At 37.7% G+C, this 23,834-nt stretch overlaps 1 protein-coding gene across 2 annotated transcripts in view; it reads right to left on the minus strand.

Annotated features, from left to right (window-relative positions):
• Window positions 1–23,598, minus strand: part of klhl13 (kelch-like family member 13) — a 167,618-nt gene extending 144,020 nt beyond the window's left edge. For both annotated transcript variants that reach the window (XM_039766509.1, XM_039766508.1), the window contains exon 1: window positions 23,524–23,598. The gene's annotated coding sequence lies outside the window, so the exon portion shown is untranslated. The remainder of the gene's footprint in view (window positions 1–23,523) is intronic.
• Between the last annotated feature and the right edge of the window lie 236 nt (window positions 23,599–23,834).

A 23,834-nucleotide genomic window follows, 5' to 3' on the forward strand; every position in this document is an offset into this window, starting at 1 on the left:
GTGCTCTACGTACTTACGTAGGAGGCGTGATGATGTCACACGAAACTCCCCCCGCCATCTCCAACTCAAGACTCCATTACATTATATGGGGAAAAATAGCTTCCAGTTATGACCCTTATGTAGAATTTCGAAATGAAACCTGCCCAACTTTTGTAAGTAAGCTGTAAGGAATAAGCCTGCCAAATTTCAGCCTTCTACCTACACGGGAAGTTGGAGAATTAGTGATGAGTCAGTGAGTGAGTCAGGGCTTTGCCTTTTATTATATATATATATATATATATATATATATATATATATATATATATATATATATATATATATATATATATATATATATATATATATATATATATATATATATATATATATATATATATATATATATATATATATATATATATATACTAGTAGAATACCAGGCCATTGAGTAGTGTGTTAAAGAAGGAAAGAGAAAGAAAAGGAAATATTTTGAAAATAACGTAACATGATTGTCTGTAATTGTTTTGTGTATTTGGTGGCAGCGCCACAAAGTTATTTTCGTCTAGCTGCATCAGAAAATGTACCACGACGTCCTGACATGCCTCCTTTTTACTGTTTTATCACAGCTTGGATTGTTGCTGTCATATATATATATATATATATATATATATATATATATATATATATATATATATATATATATATATATATATATATATATATATATATATATATATATATATATATATATATATATATATATATATATATATATATATACATATATATACACATACATACATATATATACACATATATATACTTGTGTGTATGTTTGTATGTGTCTATATGTGTGTGTATATAGCTTTGGTCACTGATTGCAAGGGAAAAATAATAAAATGTAGTCTGTATGTATGTGTATGTATATATATATATATATATATATATATATATATATATATATATATATATATATATATATATATATATATATATATATATATATATATATATATATATATATATATATATATACACATACATACATATATATACATATATATACTTGTGTGTATGTTTGTATGTGTCTATATGTGTGTGTATAGCTTTGGTCACTGATTGCAAGGGAAAAATAATAAAATGTAGTCTATAAGTTATTAAACAGTAAAACATTAACGCTTTAAGAAGTACAGGTACATTGAGCACTACTGGAGTGGTTAGTGGTAAACTACATTTTAAAGACTGTGTAACACAACAGGTAAGTAACTAACAGCAGCTAAAATGTATATGGATCATCTCTCGGTAGTAGATCCCTTTTGAAAGGCGCTACACGACGGCTGTGGTATAGAAATTACATTTTCTATGTGAACTTTCAAATTTGTGCCTCTGGTAATGTGCCTTACCGGCAATTAAAGAAAATTATTTTTGTGTCCTTTGCAATGTTAAGAGAGAAAGGCTTTGGTTTGGGATAAAAGGAAAAAGGTGTAAAGAAAGGAAAGTTGCCTTTCCTTTTATATAGTATAGAGATGTGTTCGCTGACGATATGAGCATCTTCTGGGGACAGTCGCGGTGTGTCTTGTGTAGACTGGTGAGACGTCCCCGCCATTAATCGGCTGTGATGGCACTGTCAGTCTTCCACTCCTGTGCGTATCTTCATAATCCGAGCTGAGGACCTCATAATCGTATACGTGGAAAAGAAAGTGTGAATCGCCTTAATATTATTTTGCCGTGGTGTAGAAAAGGGGTCCCGTGTTTGCACTTGTCTGGGCTATAGCGCAGGGGGAGGATGAAAAAAATTAAAAGTGCTCACTTTGACTTAAGGCAGAAGCGCAGTCAGCGTCTCAAAGGCGGCACAGCTATGCACGCTGGCTGCTCGACTTTTGCTGGGCAGGAGACCCTTTGTACACACGTTCATGATATCAAAAGTCTCAGCGTTCTTTGGAGGTAATTCATATATTATATATATAGCAAAATACCCGCCTAGCAGGAGAAGTAGTGTGTTAAAGAAGTAATGAAAAGAAAAGGAAACCTTTTAATAATAACGTAACATGATTGACATTGTCATGAGTGTTGCTGTCATATAAATGCCTGCCTAAATAAGTCACCCTCGCTTTGCTCTTACTTTTTTACCGTTCATTTAATCATGGCTAGTGGCGAAAACTTATAAAATGGAAGGAGGATGGCTTTACCAAAACAAATATTGATGGCGAATCGATTATTCATAAAGCTTGAATTGGTGATCTGTTTTTCTGTGTTAACCTCATATTTTTCATACTTCTTCTCAAACTAAGGTGGTGCGAGGGTAAAATGAATCGGGATACGGTGATCAATGTAATCGGTGTACCAGGAAATCATGCATTGACAAAAGCTCCCCTTTGCTTGTAATGCAAAGTGTGATTAAATGCATTATTTTTTAACGCGTTAAGGAGCACATGCATCGAAGCTTCTCAGCTGTGCTTGTGCTAAGAACGAAATAAGATGAATGGGAGGGGAGATGATGACGTGACTCCCCGCCTTTAACTGTCAATCCCCACAAACACAGTCTCGGAATTTGCATAAGCACACCCCTTCACCTACAATTTTAACTTAGTTACAAAGTGATCAAAACTCTCGCTTATATCCCTCGTCCTCTCATTAAACTTGTATCCCGCATTCCGTGGGCATGTGAAACGCCAGCGGTAGCCTGTCTATGAACTTAATTTAAAGTTTAGGTTTGCACCTTGCTTTCTTTCGAGGTAGCAGGACTCATGAATATGGTAGTATATGTCACTCGCTCGCTTCTTATTGTTTTTCGCTGCCTTCTCAATTATATAATGCAAGTTTTCTTAAGCGCTTTTTGGAGGTCTTCCTGATTTTCTACGCACTCGCGTTGACAGTCAGTTCACGCGTGATTACGTGGGAGGCGTGATGATGTCACACGAAACTCCCCCCACGCCTTTCCAGCTAAACTCTATTACAGTCAATGGAGAAAAATACCTTCCAGTTATGACCATTAGGCATAGAATTTCGAAATGAAACCTGCCCAACTTTTGTAAGTAAGCTGTAAGGAATGAGCCTGCCAAATTTCAGCCTTCTACCTACACGGGAAGTTGGAGAATTAGTGATGAGTGAGTGAGTGAGTGAGTGAGTGAGTGAGTGAGTGAGTGAGTGAGTGAGGGCTTTGCCTTTTATTAGTATATATATATATATATCTATATATATCTATATCTAGATATATATATCTATATCTAGATATATATATCTATATCTAGATATATATATATATATATATATATCTCTATATATATATATCTCTATATATATATCTATATCTATATATCTATATATATATATATATCTATATATATATATCTATATCTATATATATCTATATATATACACACACACACACACACACACATATATATATATATAGTAAACCCTTGTTTATCGCGGTTAATCCGTTCCAGACTCTCCTGCGATCAATGAATATCCGTGAAGTAGGATTCTTTATTTATAAATCTAATTTTTTCACAGTTAGAGCATAGAAAATCTGTTTACGACCTTCTAAATACGTTTTTTTAACATTATTAGAGCCCTCTAGACATGAAATAACACCCTTTAGTCAAAAGTTTAAACTGTACTCCATGACAAGACAGAGATGGAAGTTTTTTCTCACAATTAAAAGAATGCAAACATATCTTCCTCTTCAAAGAAGTGCACATCAGGAGCAGAGAATGTTATAGAGAGAGAGAAAAGTAAACAATCAAAAATCAATAGGGCTGTTGGGCTTTTAAGTGGAAGCACCACGATAAAGCGGCCGCAAGGAAGGGCGAAATGAAGGAAGTCTTTCAGCATTTTTTAGAGGAGCGTCCGTATCTTCTAAGTAAAAACAGCCCGTCTGCATACATCCCCTCCTTCAGGAGCAGAGAATGTCAGAGAGACTGAGAGAGGCAGAGAAAAGCAAAAAATCAATACGTGCTGCTAGAGCTTTTAAGTGTGCGAAGCACAGCGAGGGAAGCATATCGTACATCATTGAGTTTTATTTAATACGTAATACGTGCTCTAATTAGGTAGTTTCTCAGCCATCCGCCAGTAGCGTCCCTTGTATGAAATCAACTGGGCAAACAAACTGAGGAAGCTTGTACCAAAAATTAAAAGACCCATTGTCCACAGAAATCCGCGAGCCAGCAAAAAATCCGTGATATATATTTAGATATGCTTACATTTAAAATCCGTGATGGAGTGAAGCCGCTAAAGTCGTAGCGCGATATACTGAGGGATCACTGTATATCTATATATCTATATATATATATATCTATATATATATATATCTCTATATATATCTCTATATATATCTCTATATATATCTCTCTCTATATATATATCTCTCTATATATATATATATATATATATATATATATATATATATATATATATATATATACACTCAGCAAAAAAAACGCCCCTTTTTCAGGACTGTGTATTTCAACAATAATGTTTTAAAAACCCAAATAACTTTACAGATCTTCATTGTAAAGGGTTTAAACAATGTTTTCCATGCATGTTCAATTAACCATAATCAATTAATTAACATGCACCTGTGGAATGAGTCGTTAAGACCTTAACAGCTTACAGAAAGTAGGCATTTAAGGTCACAATTCTAAAAACGCAGGACACTAAAGAGACTTGTCTACCGACTGTGAAAAACACCCAAAGAAAGATGCCCAGGGGTCCCTGCTCATCTGCGTGAACGTGCATTAGGCATGCTGCAGAGAGGCATGAGGACTGCCGATGAGGCTAGGGCAATAAATTGCCATGTCCGCACTGTGAGACGCCTAAGACAGCGCTACAGGAAGACAGGAAGGACAGCTGATCATCCTCGCAGTGGAAGACCACGTGTAACAACACCTGCACAGGATCGGTACATCCGAATATCACACCTGCGTGACAGGTACAGGATGGCCACAACAACTGCCCGAGTCACACCAGGAACACACAATTCCTCCATCAGTGCTCAGACTGTCCGCAATAGGCTGAGAGGCTGGACTGAGGGCTTGTAGGCCTGTTGTAAGGCAGGTCCTTATCAGACATCACCAGCAACAACGCCGCCTATGGGCACAAACCCACTTTCGCTGGACCAGACTGGATTGGCAAAAAGTGCTCTTCACTAATGAGTCACGGTTTTGTCTCACCAGGGGTGATGGACGGATTCGTGTTTATCGTCGAAGGAATGAGCGTTACACCGAGGCCTGTACCCTGGAGCGGGATCAATTTGGATCGATGGCTAGGGCCATTCCCCCCTGAAATGTCCAGAAACTTGCAGGTGCCTTGGTGGAAGAGTGGGGTAACATCTCACAGCAAGAACTAACAAATCTGGTCCAGTCCATGAGGAGGAGATGCACTGCAGTACTTCAAGCAGCTGGTGGCCACACCAGATACTGACTGGTACTTTTGATTTTGAGCCTCCCTTCATTCAGGGACACATTGTGAAACATTTTTAGTTTATGTCTTATGGTGTTGACTCTTTTAGTGTTCATACAAATATTTATACATTAAGTTTACTGAAAGTAAAAACAGTTGAAAGTGAGAGGACGTTTCTTTTTTTGCTGAGTATCTATATCTATATATCTCTCTCTATTATATACACATATATATATATATATATATATATATACATATATATATATATATATATATAAAATAGAGAGAGAGATATATAGATGAATAAAAACTGAATGCAATGATGAGGAGATGGCAAATGTCAATATTTTATTTGTAATAGAACGTAGATGACAGATCAAACGTTTAATCCAAGTAAACGTATCATTTTAAAGGAAAAATATGTTGATTCAAAATTTCTCGCAACATTAGCAACAAATCCCAAAAAAGATGGGACAAGTAGCAATAAGAGGCTGGAAAAAGTAAATTTGAGCATAACGAAGAGCTGGAAGACCAATAAACACTAATTAGGTCAATTGGCAACATGATTGGGTATAAAAAGAGCTTCTCAGAGTGGCAGTGTCTCTCAGAAGCCAAGATAGGTAGAGGATCACCAATTCCCACAATGTTGCGCATAAAGATAGTGGAGCAAAATCAGAAAGGTGTTACCCAGCTGAAAAATTGCAAAGACTTTGCATCTATCATCATCAACTGTGCATAACATCATCCGAAGATTCAGAGAATCTGGAACAATCTCTGTGCGTAAGGGTCAAGGCCGTAAAACCATACTGGATACCCGTGATCTCCGGGCCCTTAAACGACACTGCACCACAAACAGGAATGCTACTGTAAAGGAAATCACAGAATGGGCTCAGGAATACTTCCAGAAACCATTGTCAGTGAACACAATCCACCGTGCCATCCGCCGTTGCCAGCTGAAACTCTACAGTGCAAAGAAGAAGCCATTTCTAAGCAAGATCCACAAGCTCAGGCGTTGTCACTGGGCCAGGGATCACTTAAAATGGAGTGTGGCAAAATGGAAGACTGTTCTGTGGTCAGACAAGTCACGATTCGAAGTTCTTTTTGGAAATCTGGGACGCCATGTCATCCGGACCAAAGAGGACAAGGACAACCCAAGTTGTTATCAACGCTCAGTTCAGAAGCCTGCATCTCTGATGGTATGTGGTTGCATGAGTGGGTGTGCCATGGGCAGCTTGCATGTCTGGAAAGGCACCATCAATGCAGAACAATATATTCAGGTTCTAGAACAACATATGCTCCCATCCAGACGTCATCTCTTACAGGGAAGACCCTGCATTTTTCAACAAGATAATGCCAGACCACATTCTGCATCAATCACATCATCATGGCTGCGTAGGAGAAGGATCCGGGTACTGAAATGGCCAGTCTGCAGTCCAGATCTTTCACCTATAGAGAACATTTGGCGCATCATAAAGAGGAAGGTGCGACAAAGAAGGCACAGTAACACAGTATATATATTTATTATATATATATATTATATAAATATTAATATATATATAATAAATATATATATTAATATATATATATTTATATATATATAATATATATATATATATATATATATATATATATATATATATATATATATATACACACATATACATACAGTCTTTGGGGTGCGAGCAACTGTTGCTGGGGGTGCCAGAATCCATGAAGGAAGAAAAATTTAAAAAATTATTTGTACAAAATCTTAATTTATTTATCCATTCCTAAATAATTAAATGGGCAGGCTATTTCGTATCAGTGCAATACGCTGCTTGTTAAAACGGATGACTCCCGCTCTTACGTGCAAGTCTGCCTGGATATTATGTTAAGTTCTATTTAAATTTTAAATAGAAGGAATTTTTATTTAGTCGACAGAATATTATTCCGCAATAAATCAACTCAAACCTTAAATAACTTATAATATTTTGCTCTCCATAAAAATATATCCTGTCTAAATTATACAAGTTAGAAATAAAGTAAATGTTAAAAGAACAAACATTCAAATTTCTTTACTCTTATGTAATTTTATATAAAAAAAACTTAAATTTTAAATATCCCAAAAGATTTTGCTCTCCATAAAAATATATCCTGTCAAAATTATACAAATTCAAATATGAACATGGTGCATAACAAAACCTGGAAAACCTGGAAATATAAATAAAATGTGTTCTTTTCAGCAATAACAAATCAAATCATTCAGTTGTCTTTGCTCTTATGTCATTTTATCAGAGCTGGACGCTGGCATCTTTTTGGCAACAAGTTCGTTTATGTTTGGTGTGAGGTTCTGTGTTGTGGAGATTCTCAGGATGGACTGCAGGTGCTCATCAGTGAGGTGACTCCTGTGTGCTGTTTTGTTAGTCTTCATGACTGAGAAGAGCTTCTCACACAGATATGTGCTACCAAACATGCACAAGGTTCGAGCCGCATGTAGACGGAGCTGGAGCATTTGTGCGGGAATGGAGTGAATAAACTGTGCGGGCCGTGCAGTACTGTACTTTGCCTTCAGTGTGCCATTACACTGCAGCTCAATCACCTCCATCTGAATCTGCACAGATGCAGTTTCCACATCGACAGCAAATGGGTTGCGAAACAACTCAAAATTCTTTTTGTTCTTCAAAGCCACCAAAGCGCCGTGTGAACTCAGTGCGCAGTGCGCTCAGTTTACCAGCAAAGTGCGTATTTGGGAACATCGTTGTGCCGATTTGGTTCAACATTACTTGGCAACAGGGAAAGTGGGGCAAGTTGCACTGGTGCATTTGTGTCTCCCATAAAAGTAGCTTCACTTGAAATCACTTTGTGATTTTGCACGGGTAAAAACGTCTGCTGAAGTGTCAGATTCTTCTTTAACTCTTCTGCTTTCTGTATCTTGTGCATTGCATTCAGGTCTTTCAGGTTATCTTGATGTTTTGTCTCATAGTGCCGTCTTAGATTAAATTCTGTAATTACAGCCACATTAGCTCCACAAATGAGACACACGGGTTTACCGCAATGTCAGTAAACATATACTCAGCCTCCCATCGGTTTTTAAAGGCTCTATGTTGAGAATCACCTTTTTTCTTTGGCATCGTGTGGGCTAGCTTTGCAATAACTTGCAGCATCATAAGCTAGACTTGATTAACGCGGTAAGTGTTCGGCAAGGCAGCTGAAGCGCTGCATTATGGGATCTGTAGTTTATTGTGTTACCAGCGCTTCATATCCCCGGGCCATTAATAATAATACAGTATATAAAATGATCTCGCGCGGATATAATTACGCCGGGCGGATGTGGCCCGTGGGCCTTGAGTTTGACACATATGGACTAAATAGAACTTGAAAAGAAATATTTTTTCGAATGTGATCGCGCAATTCAGATCGAGTTGATGCGCACTACAGTACATCAAGCCGGCGTGCTATTGTGGTTTTGCCTGTGTGCCTCAATAAGTTACCCTCCCCTCGCTCTTACTTTTTTACCGTTCATCTAATGAATACACTGAGTATGGCTTTACCAAAACAATCATTGATCGCGAATAAAGTATCCATTATTCATGAAGCTTCAATTGGTGATCTGTCTTTCTGCTAACCGCATATGTTTTCATACGTCTCAAACCAAGGGGATGCGAGGCTAAAATGAATCGAGAAGCACGCGTACATACTTAGTGCATCCACTCTCGGGAATCGAACCTCGGACGTCGGCGCTACAGGCGAAGGCTCTACTATTGCGCCACAGCGTGTGGTTTGTCTATTTGAGCGTAGCAGTGTAATTCGTTTTTGTTCAGCACTCTTTGGAACTGTTGCTTTTTGTCTGCGACTGCGTCAGTTCACGTGAGCGCTGAATATGGTTTTATATGTCACTCGCTCGCTTCTAATTGTTTCGCTGCCTTCTTAATTATATAATGCATGTTTTCTTCAGCGCTTTTTGTAGCTCTTCCTGGTTTTCTACGTAATGCGTGATTACGTGAGAGGCGTGATGATGTCACACGAAACTCCGCCTCCCAACTCCATTTCAGTAAATGGAGAAAAATAGCTTCTAGTTATGACCATTATGCATAGAATTTCGAAATGAAACCTGCCCAACTTTTGTAAGGAAGCTGTAAGGAATGAGCCTGCCAAATTTCAGCCTTCTACCTACATGGGAAGTTGGAGAATTAGTGATGAGTCAGTCAGTCAGTGCTTTGCCTTTTATTAGGAGATATATATATATATATCTATATCTATATCTATCTATCTCTCTCTCTCTATATGAATGACTGATCACTAATTCTACAACTTCCCGTGTTGGTAGAAGGCTGAAATTTGGCAGGCTCATTCCTTACATCTAACTTACAAAAGTTAGGTAGGTTTCATTTCGAAATTCTACGCGTAGCGGTCATAACTTGAACCTACTTACATACATATATACGGCCATAGTCTGCAGCTCAGTCGCTGTGTAAAGCAGAGTTGCGCCCCTCATCGTCACGCCTCCCACGTAATTGAGTGCCTGCCCATATAAGGCCGTCCGTCAGCAGCAATCCAATAGACACATTGCCGCTAAATATTCGCGGGTGAAGGACTGTGCTCATGTAAACGATGATGAGATGGCCAGGGATAGACTAGTGTTTGGCACAAACTCAGTGAAAGTGCGAGAGAAACTTTTAGGTGCCGGGTCTTCGCTAAAATGAAATAAAGCCATGGACATCTTAAGATCGCACGAGATAGCACAAGCACAGCCAAGAACCTTCGATGCATGTACTCTGAGCGGCTCACGTGAACGGACTGTGAACGCAGTACGCAGAGAACAAGCAAGAGCTCTGAACAAAAAACGCATTACACAATTGAGTAGGCAGCAAAAGAATATGAAGCGAAAGGACGCATACAAGCATATTCATAAGTGCAGCTACTGCAGAAACAAAGCACGGTGTAAACCTTAAGTTTAAATGAAGTTCATAGATACGCAGCCACTGGCGTTTGTCATGCCTACGACGAATACGACATTCGTGAGATACAACTTTAATGAGAAGATGCAGGGCATAAACGAGACTTTTGATCACTTTGTAACGGAGTTAAAATTGCTGTAACTGAGTTAAAATTGCTGGTGAAAGAGGGGAAAGTTGCACTGGTGCATTTGTGTCTCCCATAAAAGCAGCTTCACTTGAAATCACTTTGTGATTGTGCACAGGTAAAAACGTCCGCTGAAGTGTCAGATTCTTATTTAATTATTCTGCTTTCTGTATCTTGTGCATTGCATTCAGGTTACCCTGATGTTTTGTCTCATAGTGCCGTCTTAGATTAAATTCTGTAATTAAAGCCACATTAGCTCCACAAATGAGACACACGGGTTCAGTAAACATATACTCAGCCTCCCATCGCTTTTTAAAGGCTCTATTTTCAGAATGAACTTTTCTCTCCAGCATCGTGTGAGCTAGCTTCGCAATAACTTGCAGCATCATAAGCTAGACTTGATTAACGCGGTAAGTGTTCGGCAAGGCAGCTGAAGCGCTGCATTATGGGATCTGTAGTTTATTGTGTTACCAGCGCTTCATATACCTGGGCCATTAATAACAATAATACAGTATATAAAATGATCTTGCGGGCCGGATATAATTACACGCGGGGCCGGATGTGGCCCGTGGCCCTTGAGTTTGACAAATATGGACTAAATAGAACTTGAAAAGATACAGTGGTGTGAAAAACTATTTGCCCCCTTCCTGATTTCTTATTCTTTTGCATGTTTGTCACACAAAATGTTTCTGATCATCAAACACATTTAACCATTAGTCAAATATAACACAAGTAAACACAAAATGCAGTTTTTAAATTATGGTTATTATTTAGGGAGAAAAAAAATCCAAACCTACATGGCCCTGAGTGAAAAAGTAATTGCCCCCTGAACCTAATAACTGGTTGGGCCACCCTTAGCAGCAATAACTGCAGTCAAGCATTTGCGATAACTTGCAATGAGTCTTTTACAGCCTATGGTGGAATTTTGGCCCACTCATCTTTGCAGAATTGTTGTAATTCAGCTTTGAGGGTTTTCTAGCATGAATCGCCTTTTTAAGGTCATGCCATAGCATCTCAATTGGATTTAGGTCAGCACTTTGACTAGGCCACTCCAAAGTCTTCCTTTTGTTTTTCTTCAACCATTCAGAGGTGGATTTGCTGGTGTGTTTTGGGTCATTGTCCTGTTGCAGCACCCAAGATCGCTTCAGCCTGAGTTGACGAACAGATGGCCGGATATTCTCCTTCAGGATTTTTTGGTAGACAGTAGAATTCATGGTTCCATCTATCACAGCAAGCCTTCCAGGTCCTGAAGCAGCAAAACGACCCCAGACCATCACACTACCACCACCATATTTTACTGCTGGTATGATGTTCTTTTTCTGAAATGCTGTGTTCCTTTTACGGCAGATGTAACGGGACATTTGCCTTCCAAAAAGTTCAACTTTTGTCTCATCAGTCCACAAGGTATTTTCCCAAAAGTCTTGGCAATCATTGAGATGTTTCTTAGCAAAATTGAGACGAGCCCTAATGTTCTTTTTGCTTAACAGTGGTTTGCGTCTTGGAAATCTACCATGCAGGCCGTTTTTGCCCAGTCTCTTTCTAATGGTGGAGTCGTGAACACTGATCTTAATTGAGGCAAGTGAGGCCTGCAGTTCTTTAGATGTTGTCCTGGGGTCTTTTGTGACCTCTCAGATGAGTCGTCTCTGCGCTCTTAGGGTAATTTTGGTCGGCCGGCCACTCCTGGGAAGGTTCACCACTGTTCCATGTTTTTGCCATTTGTGGATAATGGCTCTCACTGGTTTGCTGGAGTCCCAAAGCTTTAGAAATGGCTTTATAACCTTTACCAGACTGATAGATCTCAATTACTTCTGTTCTCATTTGTTCCTGAATTTCTTTGGATCTTGGCATGATGTCTAGCTTTTGAGGTGCTTTTGGCCTACTTCTGTGTGTCAGGCAGCTCCTATTTAAGTGATTTCTTGATTGAAACAGGTGTGGCAGTAATCAGGCCTGGGGGTGACTACGGAAATTGAACTCAGGTGTGATACACCACAGTTAGATTATTTTTTAACAAGGGGGAAATTACTTTTTCACACAGGGCCATGTAGGTTTGGATTTTTTTCTCCCTAAATAATAAAAACCATCATTTAAAAACTGCATTTTGTGTTTACTTGTGTTATATTTGACTAATGGTTAAATATGTTTGATGATCAGAAACATTTTGTGTGACAAACATGCAAAAGAATAAGAAATCAGGAAGGGGGCAAATAGTTTTTCACACCACTGTATATTTTCTGAAATGTGATCGTGCAATTCAGATAGAGTTGATGCGTACTACAGCCTGCATCCTCCCCTCGCCCTTACTTTTTTACCGTTCATCTAATGAATACACTGAGTATGGCTTTACCAAAACAATCACTGATGGCGAATAAAGTATCCATTATTCGAGTATGTAGATCGGAATATATATATACATATATATATACCCGCGTATCGCAGCTGAGAAGTAGTGTGTTAAAAAGCTAGAAAAAGAAAAGGGAACATTTTAAAAATAACGTAACATGACTGTCAATATACAGTATTTGTTTTGTGAGTGTAACTGAGTGTTGCGGTCATCAAGGATTTGATTATCATTATTTCTTTCAATCAGGCTCGTATTTGTAGGATGTGTTGTGTTCAAGTTACATTCCGTGTTTGTCAATCGTTGTAAAGATGACAGGTTTCTTTCATCGATTCGTTTCTTACTGCATCAATAAACAGCTCGTCTTCTTCTTTATCTGAGACCTGACACACTGCATGCACGGTTTTTTTTTTTTTTTACACTGTCTTCCTTTAGCGGGACATTGACTTTTTCCACCGTGTGCTTTGTTTCCGCAGTAGCTGGATTTATGAATATGCTTATCAGACGCTTCATATTTTTTGCTGCCTTTTCAATTGTGTAATTCGGTTTTTGTTCAGCGCTCTTTGGAACTGTTGCCTTTATCTCTGCACCGCGCCAGTTCACGTGAGCCGCTCGGTGTACATGCATCGAAGGTTCCCAGCTGTGCTGGTGCCATCTCGTACTATGTCCGTGGCTGTATTTAATGTTACCTTAGTCCTGGCACTTAAAACTTTCTCGCAGTTTCGCTTGAGTTTGTGTCAAACACCACCCTGACCATCTCATCTTCCTCTCCATAAGCACAGTCCTTCACCTGTGAATATTTAGTGGCAGTTTGCTATTGGATTGCCGCTGACGGACGGCCTTATATGGGCAGGCACTAAATTACAAACGCCAGCGCAGCCTGTCTATGAACTTAATTTAAAGTGTAGGTTTACATCGTGCTTTGTTTCCGAAGTAGCAGAACTCATGAACATGGTTGTATATGTCACTCGCCGCTTCTTATTGTTTCGCTGCCTTCTCAATTATATAATGCATGTTTTCTTCAGCGCTTTTTGGAGGTCTTTCTGGTTTTCTATGTACTGCGTGATTACGTGGGAGGCGTGATGATGTCACACGAAACTCCGCCCCCACGGCGTTCAAGCTCATCTCCATTACAGTAAATGGAGAAAAACAGCTTCCAGTTATGACCATTACGCCGTAGAATTTCGATATAAAACCTGCCCAACTTTTGTAAGGAAGCTGTAAGGAACGAACCTGCCAAATTTCGCCTTCCACCCACACGGGAAGTTGGAGAATTAGTGATGAGTCAGTGAGTGAGTGAGTCAGTGAGTGAGTGAGGGCTTTGCCTTTTATTAGTATATATATATATATATATATATATATATATATATATATATATATATAGATATATAGATATATAGATATATATATAGATATAGATATAGATATATATATATATATACATATACACACACAACAACAACAACATTTATTTATATAGCACATTTTCATACAAACAGTAGCTCAAAGTGCTTTACATATTAAAGAATAGAAAAATGAAAGACATAATTATAAAAAATAAATCAACATTAACATCGAGTAAGAGTAAGGTTCAATGGCCAGGGGGGACAGAAAAAACAAAAAAACTCCAGACGGCTGGAGAAAAAATAAAATCTGTAGGGATTCCAGACCATGATACCGCCCAGTCCCCTCTGGGTCTCCCACACATACAGACATACATATACATAAATATATATATGCCAGCAACACTCATGACAATGACAAAACTATTACATTGTCAATCATGTTACGTTATTATTAAAATGTTTCCTTTTCTTTCTACTTCTCCGCTGCAAGAAGCGCGGGTATTTTACTAGTATATATATATATATATATATATATATATATCTATATATATATATATATATATCTCTATATATATATCTATATATATATCTCTATTTCAATATAATTTTAAATGTAGGTAGATCATTTCGACCTGGTCACTTTAAAAGTAGTTCACAAACCAAAAAAGTGTGGTCACCCCTGATCTAGATCAAAAAAAAAATCCTTCTGTGCAGTGTTAGGAGGATGACACCTTTTGATCTTGACTAAGAGAATAGGTATTGGAGGTAGGACACCACCAAAATTGTTCTCAGCACAGGTCAACTGTGGTATTATAAAGAGCATGGAGCATAGCATAGCAGCATATTCAACCCCCAAAAATTCAGTACAATTTAGTCTCACAGCAATAGTCACTAGTCAGAAAGAAACATTTCAAGTCAGTACAAAACGTCACAAACATTTTGACTCAAGATAGATGAATTTATTATTCAATTCTATAAAGAATTAATTTTTAAAAATACATTTTTAATAGTTCAGAATTGTGTAGGTAATTTATAAGCAAAGATTTGAACACTCCTGGACAATCTATATTTTTCGTGAATCTCTAAGTATAGTGAAATGTTATGAACTCTGCAAGTACAAATTTAAATATGGTTTTACTGCCTTTAATTTCAGCACAGGATTGCAGGAATCATGCCTATTAGTTGAAACTCCCACAAGATTGAACTTAATAATGCAAAAAATTCAATTTTTCATTCAAGGCAAAAAAGTATTTTGTTTTGACCATATCCAACCCATTATGGAATTAGTTTGTAAACAAAAATACATGATTTGTGGATGCTTTAAGAGCAGAATATGACTGATCAGCGCTGAATTCCAATCTCAGTAACTTTTAGTGCCACACATTTGAAGGAGGGAGTTAAAATGTTGGTGTGATTTAATATAGCACCATACATAATCTCTATAAAAGAAGGAGGCATAACATGCATCTTGTGATTGTAACAGAGATGTAAAATAATGAAGTACAACTATTTTGTTACTTAAGTACATTTTTCAGCTATTTGTACTTTACTTGAGTAAATTTCATTTAGGGCTAATTTTACTTTTACCCCACTAATTTTTTATGTCAAATAGCATACTTTTTACTTCATGAAATATTCCAGCAAATCCTTGTTACTCATTATCCAGACCAAGCTATTTTAAACTCTAGACCTATGAAGTGTGTTGTCAACTAAGGCTACTGTTCAGCATTTCTCAGACACAGCCCACTGAATGCCATGTATTGTTCAAAAATAAAACTATAACAGCACACCTTTCACTGTTCGTTCGTTAGGTCATTCACATGCTTCCCAGTCACTTGTGAGACATGGAAACTGAATGTGCATTTTCCCCATGTTCATATTTGAAAACATCAGCTAAAGAAATCTCTGCCGTCAAGAACTCACCTTCAAATTTAAAGAAGCATGCTAAAGTAGGCTTTTATTTTCCTCTTCTTACGCGATCTTATTTAGAGCCCCTGAAGTCCCAAAAACTAGTGTCTATTTAATTTTGTGCAAGAAACATTGTATAGGCACAAGTAATATCTTGGGACCACAAGTTGTATATTATGCAAAGATATCTGTATGTTGTATACACAAGACATATGGCTGCAGACTCTTAAAAAGAGTCCAATTACTGAAATGCTAGAGTGAAACCAACCATAAAAGTCACTGGTTAACCAGAGAAGACAGACTGAGGGTTCCAGAGAAATCTCTTGGCCTGCATGTGGTCTTGCTGACCCTTGTCATGCAAGTGCTAACAAAAGGGTTGTCAGCTTTCCTCCAAGCAGAGATAAGTATTTTTGTTGCTACCTTAAGAAATCTGAGCAAACAGAACACTGTCCTGGTGAGCGAAATCTACTACACTAGAGCTACAATGACTAAGGAAAATATAGGTGGCTCATTAAGTGAATGTTCTACTTTGTGTGCAAGAGTGAAATCTGAGTAGCAATATATTTTGTCCTGTTAAATTATCAGATAATTAATGTACATCTGTTAGTCTGTCTTCCACTGAATTGCAAGATGTGTCATTTTTAATTTCTGTGATCTGTCCTTTATTAGTTCTTTACACATGCAACTCAGGAAAAAGAATCAAAATTTAACAGAAATGACCCATGTCCAGAACATTCTTCAGTAGAACATTGTTTCATAACTGCCATTTTTTTAAGTTGTATTGCAGTTGACTTAATTTAGTGTAATATTAATGAAATATTCATTCATTTTTTTTTTCACACTACTTATCTAAAGCCCAGTCATGGGGGCAACAGTCTAAGCAGTGAGGCCCAAATGTCCTTTTCACCAGCCACACTTGCCAACTCATACTGTGGCATCCCAAGGCATTTCCAGGCCATCTGGGAAATATAATCCTCCTAGCCAACCCTGGATCTTCCCTGGAGTCTCCTCCTTTTGTCTATAGGAGTGCATTAAAAATCTGAATATATATCATGAGACAACCAACTGGGATACATTTGGTTATGCTGGAGAATTAATAATATACCTTGAATTTAATTGTGGTTAGTTCTATATTTTATAAGAATGCTTCAGTGGGTAATTTAAAGATAAAATTGGGTACCAAACTGAACAAAGGAAACCACCCTTTCTTAAGAGGACTCTTGTTAAAGTTAAACAACAACTCTGAAATTGTTATATTACTATTCTAAAGTGCATCTTTACTTCATTGAAATTTAATAAACCTGCTCCTATCTCAAATTCACTTTTAATTTTAGCCTTAGTTCTGTTCCATTTCTGGATGGATTTAGTTAATGTCAAAGATTCCTTTCGATTCTCTTTATACTGAAAGCTCACTAGTCATAACACCTTACTTCATGCCACAAGTTTCCATGCCTTTTCATTAATTAATAGCTTTCCTGTCACTCAGTTATTTCACATAAGGCACATCTGTTCTATTCACCATGATTCTGTAAAGACAGCTCTAGATTTAAAATCACATTCCTTACAATGTGGCTACTCAAACAAATCTATAGAAAATGCCCTTAAATGGGCAACTTTTAATAACAGGGATATGTTATGCCTACTGCACAATAAATCCATCCCCAACTTTTGGATTGTTTGCAGTAACATACACTGCACATATGCCAACCAAATATGCCGTATTATTTTTAAAACACTGGCATGTTCTCAATTTGCATTCCACTTTTTCAGAACCACCTTTTTTTCCTTTTTCTCATTGTCATAACATCAGAGATGTTGTGATTAATCATATATGCACTTCTTTTCCAAAATATTCTGGCAATATAGTTAGTTTCCCTTTTGAATTGTAGCTGTTGCAATAATGTGCTTGGACAGCATCTAATTCACACACCCTATGACAATGTAACCCTAACACACAGATCCAACTACAGTACTAAAAGGTGTTACATACCTTTTATTATGTTCTGGACATTAATACAAGTATAGGCAAAACTTTTCCTATTGTTACACACCGGATTGCTGAAAACACAACCACCATCAGAACACAATTATTAAAACAGTACGTTTTCACAACATTTTGTTGAGGAACATCATCTAATTTCAGACTTCATGTATATGGCACTAAAGATAACCACACCCCAGACTATAATAATAATTACAGCTTTTTGGATCTACAAATTAATATTCCTACACCCTAGTGGCTTAAACGAAAAACATGATTTTATTTGCTTTCTTTGAATTCCTGTTCCCTACATTCTCTCCACACATTCATTAATTTACTCTGTTGACAGAAGTCCTTCTACAGCAGTGCTTCTCAATTATTTTCTGTCATGCCCCCCCTAGGAAGAAGAAAACATCTCGCGCGACTATAAATAGTATCATTTGTCTATAAAATTGTTATAAGTACAAGTATAAAAAAGCATGTTCCCTGAGGTCAAACGCGCCCCCCTTGACGGAGCCCCACTATTTGAGAAGCACTGTTCTACAGTAACTTATTTCAGTAAGGACAGTATGTTTATTTTTCTTAGTTTTTCTACTTACCCTGCTGTAATATATCTTTGGTCTTGGACTCATTTATAATCCAGTAATTTCATTTCTTTTTGTTTTTTCCAGGTCTGTAGATTGAACTTTAAAAAAAAAGATAGATTGGTCTCTCCTTAATTAAGCTTGAATACCTTGGTGAGCCCTACCTTTCAACTTTCTATTCTCTGTGCAAGCCTGACTTTACACTTCTTTGATTGCTGTATAAGATTCAGAATCTTATTAGCCCTCTGTTGCCATCCTATATTTCTGTATATTTTTTCATTTTCATTATAACCAGTGTTTCCAGTATTATTTTTTTCTATTTTTAATACCTATGCTATTATTTCTACTAATTTCCTGCTTGAATTCAAAATAATAGTTTCCTGCATTCATGGTATTTTTCTAATGACTGCCAACAAAAGACAAGGTAAGTCACTAAGTAAAGCAAGAACTGATCTACAGCACAACTGTTTTACTCCTGGGCAACTGCATGTAGCATTTTCAAAAGTATGGAGCTACAGTGAATCAATATATTAGCCCATGGTTAAAAAGAAATATATACAGTATATATATATCGTATATAGAAGAGCACTCAGTTATTAACATAATGCTTTGATACATTCGATTAACAGCACTATAACATTGTCTTAGGAAATGTCTAGGTAACACAGCTAGTCAATGCATGTTTGCAAATGTACACATAAGGGAGACAAAGAAAATTACAACTGCTTTTTATACAAATTTCAGCTATTCCAGTAGTTGTGAGCTATGTACGATTTTTTTTTCCCAACTGTAGTTGCTGATCTCAACACCAGACCATGTCAATTTAAACAATTGGAGGAAAAAAATATATATTACTGTCCATTTACCCACTCAAGATCGCCCTTTTTTCTGACAGCCACTAACATAATGCTGGAATGAGTCAAAACTGTAAGAAGGGTTAACAGCTCCAACCACAATTTCCGCCCTTTTTTTCTACTTGCCATTTAGTCAGGGTTTAAAACATAAGAAATCAGATAGACAAGCTTCTCTTTTGTTTGTGAGGTTCAAAACATCCATGTTCCTTATTCCTCATCACTGCATTAGATGCATTGTACTTCCGAATGAGCATTCATTGCTTGGCTGCTCTCATGCACACATACTCAGCACTACTACTAAAGACAAAATGAAACTTGTTTGAATTTTCTCAGAGTAAGTCACAGACTAGTTGGAATGAGACATTAAGTATGTCACATTAGGTGACTACTTTCACAGGAAGCTGCCGTCAACTGCTTCCAACTTGCTAAGATTATGTAAATGAAGGCTATGACTGAAAAAAATGCTCCAAAAGTCACAGATTGTGACATAGCCTTAATTCCAAAACATATTTTTAATAAGACACATAAACTGAATCATTACAGACTTAATCATGTAAGTTAGACGAAAACTGTTCAATTCAGTCTGCAGCAAGTGCCAATACTTTCCCTGTGGTCCAGTGTACGAGCAAAAGCATTTTGTAAAAGGGATAAAACCAATCCAGACAGCTAAATATTGTCTAAAAAAACAAGTTACAACAGCAACAATGCTTCATATTGTTATGTCATAAGAATGATATTACAGGCTGAAAACTGCCACTGATCATAACATTTTTGAAGACCTGGTATCCCATGGACTGGAATCCAGTATAGGAGGCACTGTAATTCGCATTTGCTTTCAGGTAAATAAATTTAACAAAACTGTATACAGCTTTCATGTTTTACTACAAAGAAAATGCATGATCATTAAAAATATTTAAACTTTCGGATATTAAGGGACCCAGCAATATCACTGTCAGCCTATACACTTGGTACTGCAAGTGCTGCGCAGAGTGGAGGCAGAACCTCTGCGTTTTTCCCAGTTGATTCTGGGGTTTGTCAGGGGTGTGTTCTTGGTCCTACTCTGTTCAATGCATGTATGGCCTGTGTGTTGGGCAAGTTCGTGGGATTCAGCAGCTGTGGGGCATCTGTTGGTGACGAAAGATTCACTGATTTTGACTTTGCGGTCGATGCTGTGATCTCTGCGTCAATGGAGGCTCTGATCGGGGTTCTCAAAGAGACTGAGCAAGGAGTTTGAGTGTCTGGGCTTGCAAGTGCCCAGGATAAAAACTAAGATCCACACCTTTAATGACCTCTTGGGCACAGCCATCAGCAGTGTGTCCGTCTGCAAAAGGAATGTCAACCTTGTCGAGAGGTTTACTTATCTCAGCAGTGGCATTCAGGTCTCTGGTGACTCTTCCTATGAAGTCATTTACGGATTGGGGAAGTATTGGAGAATGTCATGAGGTCACTGGAAAGGTGTGTGTGTGGCATTCCTGATATCTCTGCAAAAGGACGAAGGTCCATGTCTTGAGAGTCCTGGTGCTCTTTGTTTTGGTGTATGGTTTCGAGACATGGATGCTATCCAGTGACCTGAGATAAAGAACGGACTCCATTGGTACTGTGTCTCTTCAGAGAATAATTGGGTACTGCTGGTTTGACTTTGTGTCGAATGAGAGGTTGCTCATGGAGTTCCAAATGAGGCACATTATCTGCATTGTGAGGGAGCACCAGTTACGGGACTACAGCCACGTGGCGCAATTCTCCGAGTGTGATCTGGCTCACAGGATCCTCATTGCTGAGGACCAGTGGGGATAGACCAGGCTAAGGGGACGCCCATGTAACACCTGGCTGTGGCAGATAGATGGTCATTTCCGGAGGGTGGGACTGGACCGCGTCTGGCTGGGGGTTGCCAACCAGGATCCAAAGCTGTTTCATTGTGTGGTAGGTGCGGAAAAACGCTATGCCAGTGCATGCTCCCCAAATTGATCTGAAATTATTCACGGCTACAATATTGAAAATTTGATTCTCAAAACCCAAATGTGTATGTGCTTAAACACTGGCATTGATTTTTGCTTTGCACCCTACCACACCATAACTTATCATCTATGTGGAAGGAGAGAACGTTTTAGATTTGTCAAAAATTTTGATCTCCGGTTTCGACGCATCTTGGCGTTTTAGTGTCCCCTGATGCAGAAATCATAGATATCTCAATGAGGGGTCTCTGTCTGTGTGTCACAGTTTCTTGAGGATGGTCTAGACCTAAACCGGCTGGACAGAAAAATAGCAAACTCGAAACTTAAGCTTGTTACAAAATGACAATGTGCCGTTTAGTTTTTGAGCCAAATCATACAACTGAAAGAGGCACTCTATAGGAACCCTCAAATACTTTAACTCTACAATTAATTATGAATTCTTCTCATCAGTTGCTATCGTAATGACCTATTTTTATGATCAGAAAGATCAGCATCAGAGTGTTAAATAATTACTGAAATATTATAGAATAGTTCGAGTGACTTGATTACTAGGGCGCAAAGCCTACTGACACTCTATTTTTTTTTTTCAATCACAAATGAAAAACATAATTATAAATGTTCTTTGAATGGTATAGTTGAATTGGCTTGTGTAAGTTAATGAGCCCCTTTAGTGTGCTTTCATCTTCCCCACTTACTTATGTTGGGATTGTTTCATAACCTGAATGGTAAAAAGTAATTTAAAATTATGGACCATACTGGATGTTTTACAAACGTCCTCCAGTAAATATGCATAGAGATCAATAATAACCTTAAATTAAACCAACTTTAAAAGATTTATACACCTTACTTTACAAAAATAAACTGGATTGAACCCATCAGCTTTTGTCTTTGTGCATTGTGGAATACCTATATTACAAAAAATAAATGAACAGACAATATGTGAAGAAATCCATCATCACATGAAAACATATCTGGTATCTTTTATATAACTGTGTATATATTTTCATTGTTATTCATCAACAATATTTTAATAAACCTTTGACAATCTGTATGCTACAAATTAAAAATTGTGCGACATATTGATTCTTATGCTGTACTGCAAAATCTTTGCTTCAGTTCTTTTTATGAAAGGTGCCATGTTAAACAATGTGTAAGATTAGTAAAAAGTTATTAAAATCACGAAGAAAAGGATGTGATCATAAATTTAGCAAACGCATTTCATTCATCTATCAGGTCACCCAGGCTCTAATCAAGCTTTTTTTTTTTTCTTTTCTGTTTTACCCATTTCTGTGTCATAGATTCCAAAATCAAGAAATGTGGGATACAAAACTCTGGACAAGTCACCATTCCATCACAAGACGCGTTCACGCTTTTTAGTTATTGTCAAGCAACTTGCTGCGCAGCAACTTGCATGATCTTCATGTACAAGACTTTATTGGTATATCACGGCCTCTACGACCCCCATAAATTACAACAGTTATTTTTGTGAAATTGGCTCAGCCATTAGAGTATAACACTTTAGGACCAAAATAAACCAGGCACTTTAAACGAGAAGACTGAATTAAAGGTTACACGCAAACAAATATATATACATTCAAAAAAGCTGTAAACAAGTAATAGTTAATAATAAGTCAATAACATGTCCCTCTCACACATGACTCGTTTGTTCTGAATGATCTTAAACAATCTTCTGCAATAATAAACTATCCTCAAGATACAACATATGAAGCAAAAAAACTTTCCCAAAGAAGAAAAAAGTTACATAATAACTTTCAACGCTACACACCAGACACCCCCAACACCCAGCAAACGTTGAAACGCAGTATCTCTGAGTAGGGCAAATAAAAAATACTTAGAATGAAGACGTAATGGACAAAAAGTCACTTAATACCGACACGCGCGTGTTCTGAATAGGGGGTACGGGTGGCACCCTGTCACGTCGGTGTCACAAGAACTTTACCGGCGAGCTGCTATGGACCGTAACTGTATCAGACGCAGATGCACGTAACTGCAGTATAATTCAGAATACTGCAGTACCTAATTTCCAGCCATTAAACCTTTAAAATAATTGGAGGTAAACAAGCGTCATAAGATTTAAAATAAACCAAAAATCCTACCTGCTCCTTTCGGAGTTCCTCTTGTTTTCGTTCGGTATGACCCCCCCCAATCCGCTCCACTCCTGAACCGTTGAAAACCCGCCTTTTCTGTTACTGTATTGGTTCTGCGCTGTGGGACGCCCTGTAAGGATATGCCTGATTCGTAAATCTTGGATGCCAATCACATGACCGCATAGGAGACTTCCGTTTAGAAAGGCCAATGCGCATGTGCGAATGTAAGAAAGTTATTGAGCTTGTACTGTACATACAGGGTACAGTTTGCAGATGGCTGCAGAAGTGACTTAAGCGGAGAAAAACAACGGTTTACGGTG

This window comes from Polypterus senegalus, chromosome 10 (genome assembly GCF_016835505.1).
Source record: "Polypterus senegalus isolate Bchr_013 chromosome 10, ASM1683550v1, whole genome shotgun sequence".
Classification (NCBI taxonomy): domain Eukaryota; kingdom Metazoa; phylum Chordata; class Cladistia; order Polypteriformes; family Polypteridae; genus Polypterus; species Polypterus senegalus.